We start from the raw sequence: 6,168 nt of genomic DNA on the forward strand, positions 1-6,168 counted from the left end.
CTCAGGGCAGTCCTGTACTGGTACTGAGGTGGTAACTTAAGTTCATAGTTAGCAGTAGGAAATCATCACAATATTGAGTCGAATCCTTCTTTCTTTTGAATTTACAATTCTGTCATCTCACAGCTTTAAAAATTCATCTCTGAATCCTACGCATTTCTCATGTCACTACAATATTCCAGCTTCTGTGATTTCAAGAGGAATTTCCAAATTTTACTTGGCTTTACCTCATTAGTAAAGCAGATGAAAAGGCCAGGCAACCAAATATAGTTTACCCATATTGTGTAGTTAATGGCAGTCAGCTTGGTACTGTACAGAGGTGCTTTAGCACTGTGCCTAGCAGCAACAATCCTCCTGGCTGTTTGGCCTTGGATAATATAACAACTTACTTTTGAAATAGATTCTTCAATTGAACAAGCTTTTAGTAGCTTTCAATTAACACAATAACTTCTATTCATTTACTTTTTTTGAACAGGTGTGCACTATGAACTATGCTTTTGTATGCTTATTTTTTTAATTCACTGTTTAAAAGATAAAGCCCTAACAAACAGCGGTACATCTCATAGCTACGTGCTCTTTGGCACACACCGCCTCACATATTTACTTGTTTAGTCTCTACAATACAATCAGGTATATTCTGATGCTTCAGTAATTTCCCGTCTCCCATTCACTCTTTTTTTAGCCATAGTGCCATTAACTATAATGGTGTTGGTAATAATCTTTTACACAGAGGATTTTTAGCTTCTCAGACAGACTGCTCTACAGTGTTAACTAATACTAACTCTTGGCTCCGTTTTTGATCCAGATTTCCCCGCATGAATGAAACAGTAGTAAAGCTTAGCTTGTTAAAAAGAGTGTGACTGATCTCTTCCAGGAAACATACAGTAGGGGGACAAATCTGTACAGTCAGGTTGAATAACTGGCATGGCAATGAGCCCACAATGCAAGGATTAGATCCTTTAAAACGAAAACTCTGAAGCAAAATGACATCATCGTGTATATTGGCTGGAATTCATTTCTCGTATGAGAGAAAGCTACTTTTGGGGGGTTTGAATAGAAACAACTATAGGCAATTTACACATCAATAAATTTTGCTTTTCTATTTAAAAAAAACTATTTGGGGAAAAATAAATATGCATTTTCACTGTACATACTGTAAGTCTTTTTCTATATATCCCTCATATGTTATTTACACTCTCTGTGCAGATTCTCAGCCAGGATTAAAACTATGGTGTGATATTTGTCACCTTTATCACATGATACACACAATATAAACACCTCGCCTTACTTCTGAACTTGCTCTGCCCGTATTAAACTGCAGTGATAAAACAGTGGTCTACAAGAAAAATGCCAGTTTATTCAAATACCATATTGTTTGCAGCGCAAGGTGAAAATAATACCATAAACTATAAGGCTGCCCATAATAATATGGGTTCACACAGCCAGGCTGCGAGGGGGGGAAAAAAAGAGAAAAAAAAAGTAAGGCTTGTTTCATCAAGCTAATTGCCTGTTTGTGAGCAAGAGCAAACTTTTCTACCACCACTCTATTATGGAAGCTCTTTCTTAATCATAAATAGAGCCCTTGTATCCCAGAGGGACTTGCTATTCTAATTTACAATTGAACTAAAGACCAAAGCTATCAATCTTTCACAGACACTTTATTTCTGCCCCCCTTTCTCTCTTGTAATTGTGGTGACATAACCATAAACAACAGAGAAAATGCTGCTGTGACTGATCTGTGGAAACGACAGCATTAACACACGAGTTGCACATAAGCACAGCCACTCACCACATGCATGGTTTTGAGCGCACACACCAAGGTGCAGTCAGCAGTTAGTGCATGCAGTGGATAGCGACGCACACTTTCAGAACCTCCCACTGGCTCGTGGAGATCAAACTGGCCTGGATGGGGAAATTTGGATATGTTAAACAAAGTCTTGATACCACTTTATAACAAGGAAATCTTGATACATTTTTTATTGTAATTAAAGAAATTATTTAATTTGCAACTGCTTATAAAGTTATATTATTGGTAATTTATCATTGCGAGGCTGTGAAAAATCATGCTTTCCAGTATTTACACAATTTATAAAACAATACTATTATTGGTGAGGTCCCTGAGAAGCTATAAAAGTCTAAAGATGCTAATTATACTATATCATTATAGCCACATTCTTACATTTCTTACAACCCCAAACTGTTAAAGCTGTTTATAAACTCACTGTGTCCAGCAAACATTCTTTTCCCCAGCCTGACAACCCAAACACTGCTCTCATTGTCTTACAGCAGACATTATTAAATGAATTATTAAACAACATTGAGAAAACAATTAGCCACAATTTCTAAACACGTTATATAAGGTTCCTTATCAGAAAGGGATGCCGAGGTGTAACATATCATGTTAAATACATGATTTAAATGTAGTGTGGGCAAGTGTGGGCTGTGGTGAAGGCAACAAAGGAAACTCGATATTATAGCTTTACATCTACAACAAAAGCACAAGAAGTTCTCATGCTGTCATCGTGCTAGTGTAGCGTCTCGGACACATTCCTGCTGACAGTGGCAATGCAGTGTCACCACCGCCGCACCGTGTCCCGTGATGCCTTTAATGATGAGTCTTTTCATTAATGAGTTAATACAAAAACTCTCAATGTCATCAGTAAAGATAAGAGGGAAGAAAGCGCTGCATTGTACACATAATGACAGGCTCCCTGCCTGCCCCTGAGATGTCACGGGTCAGCCATGTTAAGAATGTGTGTGCCCAATCATCCACTGATCTTTATCTGGTGGGCCTGCAGCTAACCATGACATGGGCCCAATCAGGGGTGCTGATGAATGGACAAAGAGACCCTTGAATTGTTGAAGCTGCCACATGACTGCTTCTCTACTAAATCACGATGACATTAGCAATCAATATAGCAATTACTGAACAAGATATTAAACATGTTCTTTAAAGCAATGATCTATACAAACTATACTGTACACTTTAAGAAGTTTTAAAGTTTTGTGTAAATTACAACATTTTTGGCATATGCTTTGGTAATCTGCAAGTTCATATACTGGCACCCGGGTTCAAAATGACAGATTTAAAGGCAGAAAAAAAGCAAAACACCACAAATAACTGATCCAACTTTGGGATTACACCGTTCCTCTTAACACAGTTCTCGGCTAACGACATACAAATTGACAAATTAGTACCTTAGATGGCTTTGGATGTCATAATGAGGTGGAATATAAAAGGCTGAAGAGATAAATTCCAGACATCACTGACATCATAAAACCTGACAAATTGTAATAACAGACTGTGTAATCCACACCACTGCCATTCTCATCTCTTCAAGCTCTCCCTGACACCGTCATAGTCTCAGATTCAAGTCTGCAGCCAGGTTTAGACAAAAAACCTATCCGGTCCAGTGACATTTGTCTCGTACTACATTATCTGAAATCAAACGCTCTATTCCACTCCCACCGTTCCATATAGAACAATCAGTCCGGCCCTAATGTGGGAATGTCTGTAATCCTCACAAAAGGACGCTGACATTTATACCCAGCAGAAATGAATTAGACAGGGCCTGGATTCCTCCAGTGGCTTTGTGCATGCTACACTAGACTGGGTGGATAGATAATGACACTTTATTACAGGGTCATTATGGCAGGTAGCTCTCATTGATGAAAAGGCAGATCTAGTCAACACAGGCAGCTGTGAGACAGGTGACCCGGCATGTTAACAAATATGGCAAATGGGCATTATAGGAATAATGAATTCAAAAGAAGCTCTGGGGACAGATAAACATAATAGCAGGAGTCATCTAAGGATTGCCAGGAAAGATACACATCTTATGACTGGTTTAAAGAAGTATTCTTAACTATTATGGCCTTGCTTTCCCACAGGTTTGGAAGGTGAGAAGGGGATCAACGAACCTTCATAACTCAAGTTTAGGGAAATTATTTACATATATGCTCTGTTTACTACTAGTAATTTTTATCTTATTGTATATTTTTATTCTATTTTATTCTACTGTATATAGTATATTATTTTATTCTATTCTGTACAGCTGTGTACTGTATTTATTCTTATTGTATTCTAATTTTTGCGTCATAACTTTTGCACTGTCCACTTCCTGCTGTGACAAAACAAATTTCCCACGTGTGGGACTAATAAAGGTTATCTTATCTTATCTTATCTTATCTTATCTTAAATCCAATACTCTGAGTTCTGAGGAAATCTGTCAAATTCACTGCAAGTCCATTAGATTTTTGCAATTTATTAAAACAGTAAAGTGAAGCAGACAAATTACTATTTTAGACCCCTTATAATTGTCAGCAGAAAAAAAGTAACTCAACTTCAGTTCAGTGTCAGTGCACCTATTTCACTCAAGGATGTGTGATAAGAAAATCACTGATCGCAGTGCAGTCACAACCATCACTCCAGCCCTTGTTGAGTAATTGTCAAAAAATCATTAAAGGTTGTTACTTCACAGAAAGTTATTGTTACAGTTACTGTCATTAGAGATAGTGTAAGAAATAAAATAATAAAAATGCATATTTCCTTATTTTATTGGAAGAAAGACTGGCTGCTCTGCCCCATTTCCAGTCGTTTAACAAAACGAGACTCATTACTTTCTAGTTTTAGATCCATAATTATTGCATAGACATGAGCGTGATGTTAATCTCCTTGTTTAACTTGCAGAAATGGATGTAAGAAGTGTTTTCTTGATCTATTAAATGTCTTGTTAAAAAATAATAAAGTGCTAGATTTGACTTTGGTTCTAGATACTTAATGCTATTTAGATACACTCCATTAAGAGCTCTGTTTTTATTAAGCGAGAATAGGGTGTTATTGCTTTCTTTTTGCTTTTTTGTTTGGTTTGGTTTTAGTTAATACCAATACTGAATATTTTCCTCTTCAACTGCTTTTCCTGAGTTTTCTCCTGTTTTTCTTCTTCATCTGAATCAAGGGTTTTAGGGCAGAGGGTGTCTTAGCTAACTTGAAAGCACTTTTTTTCACTACATAAACAGAACTGACTTGATTGAACTTGATTTTAGTGCACATATTAATCCTGTGCACTAAATCAACAAAACCCCATAGCAGCCTTTAAACCGAATTTATTGATCATGGTCACTGCTGAAAATGACATCAGGCCAAGAAAGAAGTCATCAATATGAACTCGAGTAATGATAACACCATGCCAAACTCGAGTCTAGTGCTGCTCTCAAGGGTTTGGGATCACTTCATCTTTCAGTCTGTACAGTCCATCTAACTCCTGATAATTTATGAGGCGGGTGTCTGGACCAAATTGGCAGTTATACTCCGATAAGACTGTTTCCCACTGCAAATAGTTGGCTTTTGAAATTTATGTTTAACCACTGGATAACAGTGGAGGAGGTTTTCACATTTTTATCAAAAATATGAAATTGGTCACAACAGGCATGCTGCAAAGCTTAAGAAAACAAACAAACCAATAAAAAAACTTGTGTCAAAGTAGTTTTTTCACAGTTCAAACTCCAGCCTGAAGTGAAAAGTAAAGCTGGCCACATCTGCATTGGCTCTACTCTTGCCAGTCACGGGGTCGGGTTGCTGCTGGTTTATGGATTCTGCTTACTGAACTTGGATGTTCATCCTGTTCTTTTGTCACTGTGCCAAACGTTTACCCAATGAGATCAGTCTAGGTGGCTGCAAATCCTATAACATGAGATTAGCTCTTTTGACTCCACAGACAAGATAATGGCATTAGCTAATGTATGAACAATAGAATACCACTGTGTGCATTCTGGTATCTCCCAGAGACACACACAAGCACTTTTGTTCTGGATTCAACCATTTGCTTTGAAATCTTTGTCCCCACCTGATCAAGTAAAAGCACTCACGAGCTTTCCATCGACACAACCTTTTTTTTTTTCAACAAAATAAATAAACAAATAATCTCCGACTGATCGTCTTCTGCACCGTGTCTATGGCTGAGGAACCTACGCTCTAGTGTGAATCTCTTAAAAGTGCTCATCATCACATAAAGTGATTCTCATCACGTACAGCATGTGCTATTACTAAGTCATAGTTGATGCGCAAGTGTTTTAGCACTGTAACCTGTAACTAAAGGTCAACCTGACAATGGCAAGCCTATTCAAATGCTGGAAGCTCTTTCACCAAGTAAAACTCAATGTTTTCTCTCA

This window comes from Maylandia zebra, linkage group LG7 (assembly GCF_041146795.1).
Source record: "Maylandia zebra isolate NMK-2024a linkage group LG7, Mzebra_GT3a, whole genome shotgun sequence".
In the NCBI taxonomy this organism is placed as follows: Eukaryota; Metazoa; Chordata; class Actinopteri; order Cichliformes; family Cichlidae; genus Maylandia; species Maylandia zebra.